Below are 17,401 nucleotides of genomic sequence, written 5' to 3'. Positions count from 1 at the left end.
CAACCTACTTTAATTAACAGTGAGACAGAACAGGTTCTCAATGACCTCAAGTACTTGGGACTGGTCATAGTGAAAAGCCTGAGATTCATAGAGTAACCTGAAGGCCAACAGATATTTTTTTCTTAAGGAACTCAGCTATTTAAGGTAGAACTTATTTTATGGTAGAAATATTTAAACACATTTATTGAAGGTGTAATAACATAATGTCTCACTTGTTGGTTTGGCAACATCAGTACTGTTAATTGTAATAGGCTGGGAAATTAGTGAAGGTAAGTAGCAAAAAAAATTGTGATGAATCAATTTATTCTGTACAAACAGAGCGTTATAAAGACAGGTAACCCCCTCCATTGTGAATTTACACTACTCTCATCTGGGAGACACCTTGGTGTTCCCTAGCATAATGGAATAGACTCAGGAAATCTTTCACCTCTGCTGCAATCTCACTTTCAAACAATGGGTTATTATCAGGGTTATCTTCTGTAACCCTGTACTGTCTCCTTTGTTAGCAATGTTTGTCTGTCCTTGTTGTACTGTTATATTGGACAGAGCCATAAAACAAATTTCACCCAGTGGATAAAATGAGAAGAATTCAATTCTTTAAAGTATCAAATATACTGTATTGTGGCATGAAGAACTTATTTTAATCATTGGGCAAAATTTTGCTGCTGCCTTATGTTCCATAAGAGAGGAAGAGGATACAAAACTAAGAATTAACCTAGTAAGAATTCAAGGAGAGGAAAAAGAGACCCAGGCAACCAGACCAGAGAACTTACAAAGCACAATTAAACCAGGCAAAGACGAGCATGTAAAATGAATCAGTTTTTACTTTATACCACCCCAGGATACCTCCCTTTCTCTGTGCCATTGAGTAGGGTTCTTTCAGTGAGACAGAAGGATACAGAAAGTTTTATACAGCTTGAATGGAGAAGAGTCTACACACCTCCCTATCACAGTGGATTAGTGCTTATGTCAAATTAATCATTCAGGATAGTGACAATTGTAGACAAGCTAAACTACACTAATGTCATTATTTGATACAACTTGTTTTTTCATCTCTGTGAGATAGGCCGTGTGCAGGAGGTTCTATTCCTCTGGTCTTCTACAATGGTCAGTTGCCTTCTTTAAGGCTGGCCAAATAAGCTTCTTCCTCCTTAATCATCTCCTAGCAACCTGAGGAGAGAAGTCAAACAAGCCCCCTCTCTTCACAGGGCTGCACAAAATAACTAACAGAGACATTAGTGTGAAGTAGAGCCATAACAAAATATAACTTTTTCAACTTTCTCAGTTTGGGTATTACTCATTATGCATTGATACTATTTCATAGTTTTCTACTTAATCCAGAATCATTTTACAACAACTTAAATGTTTTAATATTCGATGTTGGCATGCACTGATTTGTTGTATTTTGGTGTTGTCAATAGTATGAGAGGACTGAAGTGATTGGGTGAACATTTTCAGGTATAAACTTAAGAACAGGATACAATTCAGCCCATCAAGCTTGTTTTGTACTTGTTTCCTACAGTATAAGAAGCCAGACTAAAACAACATGACCTGGTAAGTTGTTCCACACTTCTACAAACCTTTGTGTAAACGAGTGCATTGTGTTCTTTCTCTAAATGAACTTCTGAATATTCCACCTCCGTCTGCTGATTCATGTTTCAGTGTTTGCTCAAACTATGTTTGAGGAGTTTGACATCTTCCATCAGGTCATTTTGTACTCTTCTGTTCAAGATGAAAACAGTTCACTTCAGCCTGTTAGTGTAGGACATTCTCCTTATATGAGCTGGTTGCAGAGCAGAAATATCCTTTTCTGTAATATGGTGACCAAGATTGTACACACAATTTTAAATGCATTCTTAATAGCACATTATACATTTTTTATGTAACATCCTTTGATTTAAATGCTACACTTTTACATATACAGTACATACTGTGCCAGGTCTAAAACAAATTAGACAATAACTATTAGGATGCATTTACCAGTCTGCCCAGATAAAGCATATGGTTTGTTGGTGCACTAATGGGCATGAGTTTCTTTAACATGTCACTGATTACCCATACAATCACTTCCCTTTATTAGTACCTCAATCAGTTTGTCAGATTTTTTTTTTGTACATAATACTCTTCTGACCTGGATACTAAATCATATCTTAATATACCTACCCCTCTATCTCTATTATCTCTTTTTGCTTTTAATACTTATTTCCCTCAAATAAAGAAATATAGGACTTCTACACTAAACCAGAAAGCAAATTTAGGATTTCTTTCATGAAGTTTTAAAAAATATTTTTAAAGATGTTGATCAAAGCAAACTTAACAAAAATATCCCAACATCTGAGTTTTACAACTTTCTCCAAGTATGGCTCTGAATTTCATCTCTTATTAAACATATACAGGTTTATGCTCACTGTGTTGGAAAAATATAGTAACTCCTGTTAATTCTAAGAGAATGTTATCAGAATGTTAAGTTAAACTGTTACACAACCCAGAAATCTATCTGGGAGCAAAATTAAAAGCATTTGTTTCCTGATTAATTTTTGTGAGACTGTATCCAGGGAGCACCTCTTTTACCACACGTTAAATTTAAATTTTCTCAATAAATTCTGTTTATCCCTACTGAAAAAAGATATAAGATGTGAAAAAGGGGTTAACTGATTTCTTTCTGCACAAAGACTTCTTGTGACACAAGACATTCCATGCTTAGGCACCTTTGAGTTATGGCAAGGATGGGAGTTAATTAATATGAAATTCCAAGTGCAAGACAGAGACCCCCTAACTAAGGAAAGATAAAACCAACCATTTAAAGTGTTCAAGGTCTTGAGAATGTCCGAACACAGGTGGCCGGCAGAGTAGAGTAGGAATAGAGTAGAGCAAGGCCCATAACCCCAACTGTGATGTTATAATTTATAACTTCTTTTTTTGTTTTAGTTTTACTGGGGTTATCTGCAAGTTTATTTTATTGGCAAGTGGTCTCTAGTATGTTCCATTAATAGTAAACTGATCTGTGTTATACTCAGTTTGATATTGTTTTTAGTCTAGGTCTAGGAGAATTCATTTTTTTCACATGTATTAATGTAACAGACCTCATTGTCTTGTGATTTTCATAGAGACTGCAATGTCTTTGAAAAGGATTTCAGATTGATGTACTGCAGCATTTGCAGTGCTTAACAATGAGAATATTCATTCCTTTAGGGTAAATGCAATACAAGCATTCATTATTATCATTAACATAAGTATTATATCAGGTCATCCCCTGTTATTCTGTAATTAATTTTCAACCTTTTATATTAAATTGGAATGGTATAAAAGAAAACTGCTTTAATTTACTGTACTTACAAAACAATATATACAAGCAAAATACCTCTCCTCCTATAATTTGCTTGTAGCTGTATGTGGTCTCATTGTGCTCATAATATTAATAATTAACAGAGCAGCGGAAGCCTCAGATTTAAATCTATTTCAAGAACTGTGTTAAGTAATTACAGTATGTAAGTACAAATAGAGCAGGAAGAATAAAATGAATGGTAATAGTCTCTTTGTATAGAAAACCCAAGAAAGATATAAACCGACAAAATATTATTAAATACAAAAGCATTTTTAGTAAACTTTATACATAAATCTTATACACAGAAGCACTTACCAAATAGAATGTCTTATTAGACTATACATTGGAGTATTTTGCCAATTATTTACCATTACAGTAAAAGGCAAAAGGAATTCACATTCTACAGTAATATCAAAACAAATATAAAACATCAAAAACGGTCCTGTCCACTTTGTAATTTCTTTATTTTTACTAGCCGTACACAAAAAGCTACCAGTGACTGTACACGCTTTCATTCCCAGACATAATATGTGGAAACCAGTGACTGCAGGCATCACACGAAATCTGAAACACAAAAATGAAAAAAAAAGAAAGCAAGTTTTGTGTAAGTAGTGCTGTGTCTCAAGCATAAAATCTGAAATCTTAAAGAAATCTTATTTCCCAACTCCTAAAGCAAAACCCTGCCGGTCATTATTAAGGTTTTTGAAATTGTTTTAACACAACAAGATTTTGGCTATGAACCTTATATTTAAATAAAATGTTTTAAACATATACTTTATACACTCAGTCTTTTAGCAAACACCAATATTGACTAGGTAATGAATGTGACCTACAAACAGTAAAAAAGAAAGATTGAATGATATACATTCATTTTGAGAACACTGATATTTACCACATACATTACACGTCACTCAGATTTCCTGTGCAACAACTTTATTCTTAGAAAAATTGTGAGAAATTTAGCCTCTTTGTAAATGTTTCTGAAAAATGTTACCTGCACAATAGTGTACATACTGTATTTCCTTTCAAATTCAATTCACAACTCTACCTGTACATTGCAGACAAACATACCGCAGAAGACAGAAGCTCACCTTTGTGAAGACCCTTGAAAAAGATATAAATTCTTAAAGGGATGCAATTTTAAACAATTTACACAGGGGCACAACAATAATAAGCAAGCTTCTGTTTGCTTTTATACATGTGGGGAGAGGACACCATATTTGTCACCAGTTAACTTTTAACATGCAGTGAGCGAATACAAGTTATTTATTTATTCTCTTAACTCTGGTTCCATAGACACAATCAGCAAAAGTCTTGGACTAACTCTTGTGTATCTCCACAAACTGCTCTAGAACTTTATTCCAGAGTAAAATTACTGTCACAAATCGCACACGGGCGTCTAAGCGCTCCCACATTCCCACGAGCACTTCTCTCCCTAAATGTCCACGCACCAATCTTCTCAGCACTATTTAAACCCTCACTAGTCTTCCATTCCTCGCTCACGATTGAGGTCTCCTCCCTCAGCTGAATATTCATACGTTTCCTTCCCTGCTCTCGACTCCTTCCCGGATTTTGGACCCCGGCTCGTGTACTCGACCATGTCTTCTCCTACAGTTTTGGTACTTACGAACTCCCGACGCCTTCCCAGATTTTGAACCCCAGCTTTTGTACTTGACCCCGTCTTCACCTAAGTACTACTCCTAACCTTAGCTATCAGAAGTGCCTCGCATAGGATCCCAATCTGAGGATCTGCTGAGCCTGACAGAATCGTGAGCCATAAGATGAATCAGCGGGCACTATTAACCCCTTGGCACTGCTGATCCGGCACTCCCAGGCACTGGATCAGCTGAATTCTACCTTTCAACAGCTCATGATCCTGGTCTCCCCAGCCTCTCCCCAGCCTCTCGTTTCCACCCTCTGCCTAACCCCATGCTGCCACCAGTTTCAGTCGCCCACACCAGTCCCCTGCCTCCCCCCACCCCGGACCGGTTCAACGGCAGCCCAAATACTGTATGTGCCAAGCTTACCTGACGCAGTGCTGGATGGCATACAACCTGCGTTTGATGCTTTTTGGTCGCCTACCTCTCTGGCCGGGTGCTGGAATGGGCTGCGGGCCAGGAATGCTCCGGAAGCGTCAGACCTTGCTTGGTTCCAGGCTTCGCTGACTGCCACCTTCAGACAGGCCCAGTCTCTCTACCTCGCCGCCTCTCGTCTTTCAGATTTAACGCAAGGTGCACGGACCCTCCAGGAATATGTGACAGACTTTCGGGTGCTGGCCTCTCAGATTGCGTGGAACCAGGAAGCCAGGAAGCCCTCTCTCCACTTTCTGAGGAACTAAAGGATCACCTGGCCCTCCTCCCCTGGCCCTGGTGGCCTTGTTTCCTTGGTCATGGAGATCGATGTCCACCTACAGCAACGCAGGACCGAACGCCTCTCGCTCCACTCTCCAGCCAAACCGTTCCCATTTCCTCTCCAGCCCCTCCATCCACTCCCTCCCCTAGTCTCTCTCCAGAGGAACGGAGCCGCCGATTCTCTGAGGGGCTCTGCCTCTATTGTGGGGCCTCCGATCACCTCAGAGCCTCCTGTCCGGTGCGAACCTCTCGCTCCACCCATCTCCCCACTAAGGTCAGTGTCATCTCACTCAAACCTTCTGCATCCGGGCTTCCTACTACTCTCTCCTGGGGCAGGTCTCAGGAATCTCTTCTGGTGTTCACTGACTCTGGTGCTCCGGGCAACTTTCTAGATTCTGGACTCGCCACCTCTCTGAAGATTCCCTTGCTGCCTGTCTTCCCTCCCATCCGCATCCAGTCCATCGATGGCTCCTCCCTCTCTCCAGGAATGGTTGAATGGCAGACGATCCCTCTCTCCCTGCATATACTGTACTTCACTCTCCGTCACTCCCACTTATTCTTGGTTTCCCTTGGTTACAGGTACACAATCCCCGCATTTCCTGGTCTGAGAAGAAACTTACGCTTACGCTGACTTCCACATTGCTTTTAGTAAACACAGGGCTCTCTCTCTTCCCCCTCATCGTCCTTACGACTGCGCTATTGACTTGGTCCCCGGAGCTTTACCACCTAGAGGGCGTGTTTATCCCCTCTCGTTGCAGGAATCCAAGGCATTAGAAACTTACATCCAGGAATCCCTGCAGTCTGGCTTCATCTGTCCGTCCTCCTCTCCTGCTTGTGCTAGTTTTTTTCATTACTAAGAAGAATAGATCGTTACGAGCCTGCGTTGATTACCGCGGACTCAACTACATCAATACCCTCTGCCGTTCATTCCTGCGGCTCTGGAGTCCCTTCGGGGTACAAAGATTTATTCCAAGCTCGACCTTCGTGGTGCATACAATCTTATCCGTATTCGCGAGGGGGGTGAATGGAAGACTGCTTTTATCACCACTCACGGCCATTATGAATACCAAGTCATTCCCTTTGGTCCTGCTAATGCTCCGGCTGTCTTTCAGAACTATATGAACAACATTTTCCGGGATATTACTGACCAGTACGCCTTCGTCTACTTGGATGTTATTTTAATTTATTCCAGTAGCCCTGAGGATCATGTCATCCATGTCAGGGAGGTCCTAACCCATCTCATTACAAACAGTCTGTATGTCAAGCTGGAAAAATGCACTTTACACATCTCGACCATTCCATTTCTGGGATGTCATTTCCCTTCTTGGCATTGAGATGGACCCCTCCAAGACGGCTGCCATACGGGATTGGCCAACCCCCGGAACTTGAAACAGGTACAACGTTTTCTCGGGTTTTCCAATTTTTACCACCGTTTCATTTGGGACTTCAGCTCAGTCGACGCACCAATCTCTGCCCTCACGTGTAAGGGTCCGACTCTGGGCAAATGGACTGATGAGGCCGATCATGCCTTTCTGCACCTGAAACGTCTCTTCACCACGGCTCCTCTCCTTCGTCATCCAGACCCCTCACTGCCCTTTGTACTGGAAGTCAATAACTTGGCTCACAGGGTTGGGGCAGTTCTTTCACAGTGCCATAGGGATCAGAGTACTCTTCATCCCTGTGCCTTCTTCTCCAGGCGTCTTTCCCCGGCGGAGGTCAACTATGACGTGGGAGATAGAGAGTTTCTTGCCATCAAGCTCTACCTGGAAGAATGGAGGCATTGGATGGAGGGAGCCCAACATCCATTCACCATCCTCACGGACCACAAGAACTTGTCTTATATCCAGTCTGCTCGGAGCCTAAATTCACGCTAGGCCCGATGGTCTCTATTTTTTCCCCGATTTAGTTTTTCATCACCTACACCCCCTGTTTTAAGAATGTCAAGGCTGACAAACTCTCCCGGCTCTATGACCCTCTGGAACTCGTGGTCCCCCCTGAACCTATCATCCCCTCTCACCGAATCATAGCTTCTGTCTGCTCTAACATTGAGCTCCTTATTCGGGACGTGCTCGAAGACCACCCCGTACCTTCCAGGTGCCCTTCAGACAAACTTTTTGTGATGGATCAGGTCCGCTCTGACGTCCTCCTATGGGGACATAACTCTCAGTTTGTGGGTCATCCTGGCATCAGACAAACTCTGGGACTAATTTTGGGGGACTTCTGGTGGCCCTCCCTCAGGGCGGACATCTCGGATTACGTTACAGCTTGCCCCACCTGCCTGCGCCCGAATCAAGACACCCCGTCACCAGAAGGCTGGTCCTCTTCAACCCCTCCTGGTACCTGGACGGCCATGGTCTCTTATTTCTGTGGACTTCCTCACGGACCTTCCCAGGAGCCAGGGCAACACCGTTATTATGGTCATCATCGACAGGTTCTCGAAAGTGGCCCATTTCGTTCCCTGCCCCTTCTTGCCTTCCACCCAGGAAATGGACAATTTGTTTATAGAGTAAGTCTTTCGGCTCCACGGGATTCCTGAGGACATTGTTTCCGATAGAGGTTTGCAATGACTGGACCTCATAACTCCCATGGGCCGAATATGCTCACAATTCTCTATAGTCCTCCGCTACTGGCATGTCTCCCTTCCTCTGCTCCCAGGGTTGTCAGCCTTCACTCCTCCGGAAGCTTGTTTCCGACTCTGACCTCCCCTCCGTTCGACAATATATTTCTTCCCTGAAGAAGCTCTGGAAGACGGCCGGCTCGCCCTCTTGGAAGCCTCTCACCGTTATGACCTTCGTTGATCGGCACAGAAAGCCTTTTCCCAGACTTCGCAGACAGCAATTTGTCTGGCTCTCCACTCGGAACATTCCTCTTCGCCACCCTTCTTGTAAGCTGGGTCCAAGATTTATTAATTTCCCAGATCATTCCGGCAACTTACCACCTGGCTCCCCCCCACCCTTCGGATCCACCCTACTTTTCATGTCTCCCTACTCAAGCCCTACCACAGGTCACCCTTCTACAGGCCGCAACCTCGCCCGCCCCTACCCTGCTCCATCGTTGGTTCTCGATTGTCGTTGGCATAGGGGCTCACAGGAATATCTGGTCGACTGGCTGGGATATGGTCCTGACGATAAATTCTGGGTCTCAGCAAGGGTCATCTTGGACAAGACCCTTATCTCAGACTTCGCTCTCCTCCGCTACCTACGGCGTCGGAGCCTGAAGGGGGGGGGGGGGTACTGTCACGATTCGCCTACGGGCATCTAAGCGCTCCCACATTCTCACGAGCTCTTCTCTCCCTAAACGTCCACGCACCAATCTTTTCAGCACTATTTAAACCCTCACAACTGCTTTGCTAGTTGTTTGATCCCCGGAATACTGACTCAACGCCTTCCTTCGACTACGCCGTCACCTCCTGATTTAGTACCTACGAACTCTCGACTCCTTCTCGGATTTTGGACCCCAGCTTTTGTATTCGACTCCGTCTTCGCCTACGGACTACTCCTAACCTTAGCTATCAGAAGTGCCTCACATAGGATCCCAATCTACCGTGGACCGGCTGAGCCTGACAATTACCAGTACATTTTTACATGTAGGGATAAAATGAAGAATATTTGCTACCAATGCTACTGAAATATTATTAATCGGTCACTTACTGTAAAACCAACAATCCTTCGATTTCGGAAATACATATAAATACCTTGTAATAATTTGTTATAGACTATAATAGTTAAATGTTACACTTTTTCAGTATGAAAATATTTTCAATTATGACCATTGTCCAGTGATGATGCAAATTTAGCCAGAACAGAACTTCAAAAATGCTCAGATTGATTTGTAATACAAAACACCTACAGTATATATCCACCCATTTTAGGACAGTTTCATCCAATTCAGGATGGCAGGGAATCCAGAGCCTACAGTGCCTTGCGAAAGTATTCGGCCCCCTTGAACTTTTCAACCTTTTGCCACATTTCAGGCTTCAAACATAAAGATATACATTTTTTATTTTATGTGAAGAATCACCAACAAGTGGGACACAATTGTGAAGTGGAACGAAATCTATTGGATTTTTGAAACTTTTTTAACTAATAAAAAAATGAAAAGTGGGGCGTGCAAAATTATTCGGCCCCCTTGTGTTAATACTTTGTAGAGCCACCTTTTGCTGCGATTACAGCTGCAAGTCGCTTGGGGTATGTCTCTATCAGTTTTGCACATCGAGAGACTGAAATTCTTGCCCTTTCTTCCTTGCAAAACAGCTCGAGCTCAGTGAGGTTGGATGGAGAGCGTTTGTGAACAGCAGTTTTCAGCTCTTTCCACAGATTCTCGATTGGATTCAGGTCTGGACTTTGACATGGCCATTCAAACACCTGGATACGTTTATTTGTGAACCATTCCTTTGTAGATTTTGCTGTATGTTTGGGATCATTGTCTTGTTGGAAGATAAATCTCCGTCCCAGTTTCAGGTCTTTTGCAGACTCCAACAGGTTTTCATCCAGAATGGTCCTGTATTTGGCTCCATCTTCCCCTCAATTTTAACCATCTTCCCTGTCCCTGCTGAAGAAAAGCAGGCCCAAACCATGATGCTGCCACCACCATGTTTGACAGTGGGGATGGTGTGTTGAGGGTGATGAGCTGTGTTGCTTTTACGCCAAACATATCGTTTTGCATTGTGGCCAAAAAGTTTGATTTTGGTTTCATCTGACCAGAGCACCTTCTTCCACATGTTTGGGGTGTCTCCCAGGTGGCTTGTGGCAAACTTTAGACGAGACTTTTTATGGATATCTTTGAGAAATGGCTTTCTTCTTGCCACTCTTCCATAAAGGCCAGATTTGTGCAGTGTAAGACTGATTGTTGTCCTATGGACAGACTCTCCCACCTCAGCTGTAGTTCTCTGCAGTTCATCCAGAGTGATCATGGGCCTCTTGGCTGCATCTCTGATCAGTCTTCTCCTTGTCTGAGCTGAAGGTTTAGAGGGACGGCCAGGTCTTGGTAGATTTGCAGTGGTCTGATACTCCTTCCATTTCAAGATGATCGCTTGCACAGTGCTCCTTGGGATGTTTGAAGCTTGGGAAATCTTTTTGTATCCAAATCCGGCTTTAAACTTCTCAACAACAGTATTACGGACCTGCCTGGTGTGTTCCTTGGTCTTCATGATGCTCTCTGCGCTTTCAACAGAACCTTGAGACTATCACAGAGCAGGTGCATTTATACAGAGACTTGATTACACACAGGTGGATTCTATTTATCACCATCAGTCATTTAGGACAACATTGGATCATTCAGAGATCCTCGCTGAACTTCTGGAGTGAGTTTGCTGCACTGAAAGTAAAGGGGCCGAATAATTTTGCACGCCCCACTTTTCATTTTTTTATTAGTTAAAAAAGTTTCAAAAATCCAATAGATTTCGTTCCACTTCACAATTGTGTCCCACTTGTTGGTGGTTCTTCACATAAAATAAAAAATGTATATCTTTATGTTTGAAGCCTGAAATGTGGCAAAAGGTTGAAAAGTTCAAGGGGGCCGAATACTTTCGCAAGGCACTGTATCTTGCCTGAAGTAAACCCACACAAACACAGGAAGAATATTCAAAGTCCACACATGGCATCCCAGATCCATAACTGAACTCAGAGCAATGCTAACCCCTGCACTATTGTGCAGCCACAGAAGACCTATTATGGTAATAAAACTAAGGATAAAGAACAGTGTAGTGTGCTCTCTGAAGGCACCAGTTCTGTAGGGTTTGGGCATTTACTGGGACAATTATTAATTGTAGCAGTAAATCACAAAATGATTCTTTTGATGGCCTTAGAATGCAACCATGCGATATGACTCAAACAACGCACACACACAGGTACTAATACACGAGGATACAGTTATTAATACATAGAATATGCATGTAAACCTAACAGATCTTATCGAGAGGGTTATCAGAATACAAAAGGTATATATTCAGTCAGTTACAAAGAGTTACATATATCAAGAGGACATACGTTCAGTATATCATTCATTTAGACCGTTTCGTAAATGAACTTGGTTATAACTTCTACATTAGATACTCAAAACAAGTACATAACTCTTAGGAATTAAATTGATATCAACTGGTTGGGATAACAATTGAATTCTCGAGCAGTAATGCAGTGAAGTTGAATACTCATCCAATCTCTGGGGATTCAGATCTCCTGCGGGCACAAAGAAACAGTTTCAGGCTATTGCTGTCCAATCCGCGCTCTCTGGCTCAGTGCCAGGCTGTGCTGTGCGGCTTGTGACGGTGCGCTGCTGACGCTCACTGAGCGGCTAGTTAGTGTTGGCTTTAACTAGCACAGTTTGTGCACAGGACAAAAGATGACTGTGGGTCCCAGCAGGTCAAGAAGAGGACCGGTTCGTTCCTGATGAAGAGCTAGTTCTGAATAGTGATTCAGCTGTCCACAGTTCTGACCTGTTCACGAGGCCTGCTGCTGGTGCTAACCTCGGGTGGATCCTCTGGTTACTCTCTGGCAACCTCTGCTCTAGACTCTTAGAACAAAGGAAAGTTCTGGCACTTGGACACACTGGCCGTTCCGTGGTTGTCCGGGCTGAGTCTCAGGATGGTCAGGAGGCGCGCTGCGAGAATGTCCTGCCCTTGGGAGCCTTCTGCCCCTGGGCCATCCTGCCCTGGAATTCTCCTTTGAATTCCCTTTAGAATTGTCCGAAAAAGTCTCTCAGCCCCTCTGTGTTGCCTGTTTTTACCTGGAGGAACTTCAGCTCATTGATTGGCTGAAAGTTCCATGGGCATCAGAGTCCCACGTGGGTTACTCGGCCGTACCAGTCCCTGATTGGTTGATCAAGGTGAGATATGAGTCACTTACTCCTGACACTTAGGAATGCAGTCCAGATGTCCATCTGGCACTCCCTAGACAGAAAGGCGCCAATGGATGACCATTGATCATGATACCCAGGCTTAGCTAAGTGCTTCCCCCTTTGGGAGCTGTCCCTTACCAAAAGAAAACATATTTAAATCAGCCTGCATGAAAAGCTTCTCTGTGGCTGCAGAGAGAGATGGGGCCTCATTTGGGAAAGCACCGCAACACTTAATTCTGTCTTATTAACAAGCATTGCCGCTACAACAGGATTGTAGTATAAATATGTTTATGTAATATTGTTTTGGCTGTTTCCGATTTTGAGAGGAGAACCATCTGAAATCAAATGTAACAGGAATAGATTCCTAGTCTTAAGAATCCTAGCTGGACTCTTAGTATACTGTACACTGTGCTTTTATGTCCTCTTTCTTGCACACAGCTGTTCACAATCTTCTTCACTAAATCCTTCTCTCCTTATCACCTCTCTTCTTTCTGGGTGTCTTCCTTCTGATTTTTAATAACGCTAAAGTCCACCTCTCTTAAAAAAAGCTATGCTTGATCCGGCATCCCTTTATAACTAATGTCCTGCTTTGTCTCTGTAAAACCCTGTAGTAGGAGGTACATCAACAGCTCTCCATTTTCCTCTTGCTGCCCTCGATGCTTGATACTCTCCAGTCTTCTACTCGCCATCCTGGAATAAAACAGCTCTCCTCTTCCTCACGAGTTGCCCACTCAACACATGCTTCCTGTCTTCCTCCACCTTCATCCTTTTTCATCTCCCTGCCAGCTTTGAAACTGGGGATCACTCTGTTCCTCAGCTAGTACCCTGTGGCACTGCTCAAGTCTGATTCTCTTTCTTCCTTATTTATTAAACATACCAAGTGTCTTCATGAGTGAGGTTTAACAGCTACTTTCTCTCTGTGCAGTATTTGTGCAAGGTTCCCTACTCTAGTCTCTCTACAATCAATCCTTGTATCCTTTCTTCTCCTTAAATGTCGTCATATTATTTTGTGCTGATGATTTTCCAATCTTTTTCTTTAATTATTCACCTCTCCTCCACTATTTCTGTCTATCTCAAAGCAATGTCCTTCTGGCTGCACTCCCACCATCTTAATAAGTACTCCAAGCCTGGCACAGCAGCAGCCCCCACACCAGGGAACATGCAGGGAGAACATTACAAACGCCTGTGTCTGCAGACAGCTGCTATAGCGACTCTATAGTCAGAAATGTTATACCACATCAGGAGGTTACATTTGAGTACAGGAACCAGACTGTATGTGCTGTAGATTACAGCCTAATCCTGAAGAGCAGGCTAAAAGTAACTCCCCAGAATAACTCTGGCATTATTGATGATATCTTTAATATCCACTTTGCTACAAGTTAAAAGTAAAACCTTAGTTTTATGTTGTTTTCAATCTAGGGGGAGGAAGTAGATTCCTTATTTTTATGTGGGTTCCATTCCATTGTTGGGGTGCTATCTGTGTGGAGCTTGTATGTTCTCCCCATGTTTGCATGGGTTTCCTCTCAGCAGCCAAAGACATACAGGCATGTTAACTGGTTTTATGGAAAATGAAATGTGGACTGTGAGAGGAAACCAGAGCACCTGGAGGAAACCCACACAGAAACAGGGAAAATATATATAATCCACACTGATAGCACCCCAGGGATTGAACCCAGGGCTCCAACTGTAAGGCAGTAATGCTAACCACTGTATTACTGTGTCAAATCCTGTATTACTGTTGATGACAAATGTTAATTAGCATGTTTAATTTACATATTCCATGCCATTTATATCAAGTGTTAGTACACCCTCTACGAAAATAATGTATTATGATTTTCCTGATATAATCACACTTTTAATCACAGCTCCTTTCAAGATTACTACAATGTGTAAGAGTTTTTTTGCATAAAAAAATACAATGTAAGGACAACCTCTCTGCTCTTGAGAGCCACATTCCTGTTTTGGTTTCTGTTCAGTCTGGTTGGAGCATTGTGGCTCAGTGAAGTTATTTTTCCTGTGGTTCTCCTGCAAACAGCTTGCTATCCTCTGCTAAACTCCATTCACCGGCACTTCCATTCACAGAGGGAGATATTCAATTCTGGGTGATTAGACATTTCACCATAAACAAGAAAATTATAACAATATAGGTTGATATCCTAATGAACAGAGGAAGGGAGAGAGACCTGTGGTGGAGGAGGTAAGGGAGTTATGGGCATATTCTGCCCAGAGAAGCAGTGACGACTAGTCATCCTGTGAAGAGGAGGTGAATGTTCTCAGAAAGGTAAGCAGGCTTTGGTTAGTCCTTTCCGCCTGTTCATTGACCTCAATGTGATATCCAGAAGTCAAGGATACAGTACATGGGTCCCAAGAGCTTGATAAAAAGCCTTCCAAATTGAGAGCCCCTGTTGGCGACCACATCCCTGGGTAGACCATGTATCCTGAAAACCTGCTGCACAAACAGTGATGCCATCTCCTGGGCTGTGGGCAGTGCAGGGAGGGGGACAAAATGGGCCATTTTGGAAAAATGATCAGAGACCACTATGATTACGTTATGGCCTAGACCCCTAAGGAAGTCGACAGCTTTATGGAACCACGGGCAGTGTGGGAGCGGAAGGAGGTGAAGTAGGCCAGCTTTCCTAGCCTGTGGAGTCTTAGACCTGGCACAGATGGGGCAAGCCCGGACATTCTCTCTAACATTGGCTCTCATGGAAGGCCACCAAAAGTCCCTGGACAGGAGGTCCAGAGTGCGTCTGCTACCAGGATGACCCGCAAACCGGGAGTCATGACCCCACTGCAAGATGGCAGAACGCAAGTGATCTGCTACAAAAAGTATATCCGGGGGACAGCGCAGAGGAACAGTAGTTCTGTGGAGGGCACGTCTGACCTGATCCTCAATGGAGCAGTGAATCACCGCCAAGATTCTGTTGGAAGAGATGATTGGTTCAGGCGTGTAGTCCAGGTCTGAGGGGTCATGGAGCCGAGAATGCATCAGCCCTCCCATTCTTGGAACCAGGCGTGTAGGAGATGAGAACATTGAAAAGAGAGAAGAAAAGTGACCAACGGGCCTGACGCGAGTTAAGGCGCTTGGTAGATTGAATACAGGACAGGTTCTTATGGTCTGTGATAATGACAAAGGGGTGGTGAGCCTCCTCCAGCCTGCGTCTCCATTCCTTGAGGGGCAGCTTGATAGCTAGGAGTTTACGATTACCCACATCGTAGTTAACCTCGGCAGGAAAGAGGTTCTTGGAAAAGAAGGCACTGGGATGTGGAATGCAATCCTCTTCGAGGCGCTGGGAGAGGACTGCACCAACTCCATGGGCAGAGGCGTCAACCTCAACAATGAAAGGCTGGGAGGGATCCGGATGCCGTAGGAGTGGAGCCGAGCTGAAGAGTTGTTTCAAGCGTAGAAATGGTCAGTGACTGGCTAGGTCAGTTGCAGATCAGAGTCGTGATGGGTGCCACAATGGAGCTAAAGTTCCAGATGAATCGCCTGTAAAAATTGACAAAACCAAGAAAGCATTTGATTTGCTTTAAATTGCGAGGCACTGGCCAGTCATCAATAGCCACGACCTTAGCCGAGTCCATCTCCACTCCAAGGGGAGAATTAATGTAGCCCAGACAGTGAATCTTAGAAGCATGAAAAAACACATTTCTCGAGCTTGACGTAAATCCAGGATGTCCTGGACATGTTCCTGAGGATCGGCAGAAAAAAAAAAGAGGGTGTCATCCAAGTATACCAAAACAAAAATTTCCAATAATGTCCCTAAAGATGTAATTCATGAAGGACTGAAGGACTGCGGGGGCATTAACGAGTCCAAAAAGCATAACCTGATATTCATAGTGCCCGTGCGTGGTCATAAAGACTGTGTTCAACTCGTCCCCTTCGCATATCCGGATTAAATTATAAAACCCCCGTAGATCTAGTTTTGAGAAGATGGATGCTCCGTGTATGGAGTCCAGAGCGGCTGGGATTAAAGCCAAGGGGTAGCGATGTTTGACTGTAATGGAGTTCAGCCCTCTGTAGTCAATACACGGCTTCAAGGAGCCATCCTTCTTACCTATGAAGAAAAACCCATGTGTGTGCCACCAACAGTAAGGGATAGAAGAATGGTCTGCCACGTAATGCGTCCAGGAGCAAATCGGTGACCCATCCAAAGCTTGAATGCAGACAGAAGGTGAGACCGGAGCAAGAGGAATATCCCACTTCTTTGCAAAAGTGGCATCCACGAAGTTCCCCGCTCAATCCACCAAAACCGAAAGGGGAAGGTGTGTGTCCATCCATGAAATCTCAGCTGGGAATAAAGGCCCCGAAGAGGATTGTGAAAAAACAGCACTACTGACTTTAACAGTAGGCAGTGGGAGAGCTCGAGATGGATATGGGGGTCTCGGAGGACAAGCAGAGAGAAGGTGACCCAACGCAGAACAGTACACACAAGGCCCCTCCCGACGGCGCCTTTCCTTTTCCTCCAAGGACAGGGGTGCACGTGGCAGGCTGGGAAGGCCCATGGGGCGCACAGGTCTGCTTCCTGGGTGTCTCTCTGCTCTCCGAAGCCAAATGCGGGTGTCCAATTCAACCACCTGAGTGATCACCGCCTCTAGAGACTGGATGGGTAGGGGCATGAGCACTAGGTGGTCCTTTAGATCCTCCGAGAGACCCTTAGAGAAGAGGCAAACCAGGGTTCCAGGCAGACTCCGTGGCGAGGGCTTGGAATTCAGCCACAATCTTGCAGTGGTCTGTGGCCCTGGCGAAGCGAGGAAAGCCGAAGGCAAGTCAAGTCCGGGTTGCTTTGAGAAAAATGCGCCTGGAGACGGCCAGCAAATAGCTGAAAGTCAGAGAAAAGCGGATCTCCCCTAGCAGGCAATACTGCTGTCCAATCCAATGCTTTGCCTG

The 17,401-nt window shown here is 44.1% G+C and overlaps 1 long non-coding RNA gene across 1 annotated transcript; it reads right to left on the bottom strand.

The window, feature by feature from the left end:
• Positions 1-3,770: 3,770 nt before the first annotated feature.
• Positions 3,771-16,579, bottom strand: LOC138223296 (uncharacterized). Its single transcript, XR_011181717.1, has 2 exons — positions 15,395-16,579; positions 3,771-3,889 (listed from the first exon to the last, which is right to left on the bottom strand). It is a non-coding gene; the product is annotated as an uncharacterized lncRNA (long non-coding RNA).
• Positions 16,580-17,401: the final 822 nt, after the last annotated feature.

Source organism: Lepisosteus oculatus, chromosome 2 (genome assembly GCF_040954835.1).
Source record: "Lepisosteus oculatus isolate fLepOcu1 chromosome 2, fLepOcu1.hap2, whole genome shotgun sequence".
Lineage (NCBI taxonomy): Eukaryota > Metazoa > Chordata > Actinopteri > Semionotiformes > Lepisosteidae > Lepisosteus > Lepisosteus oculatus.
This window is presented reverse-complemented; position numbering and strand designations above follow the sequence as displayed.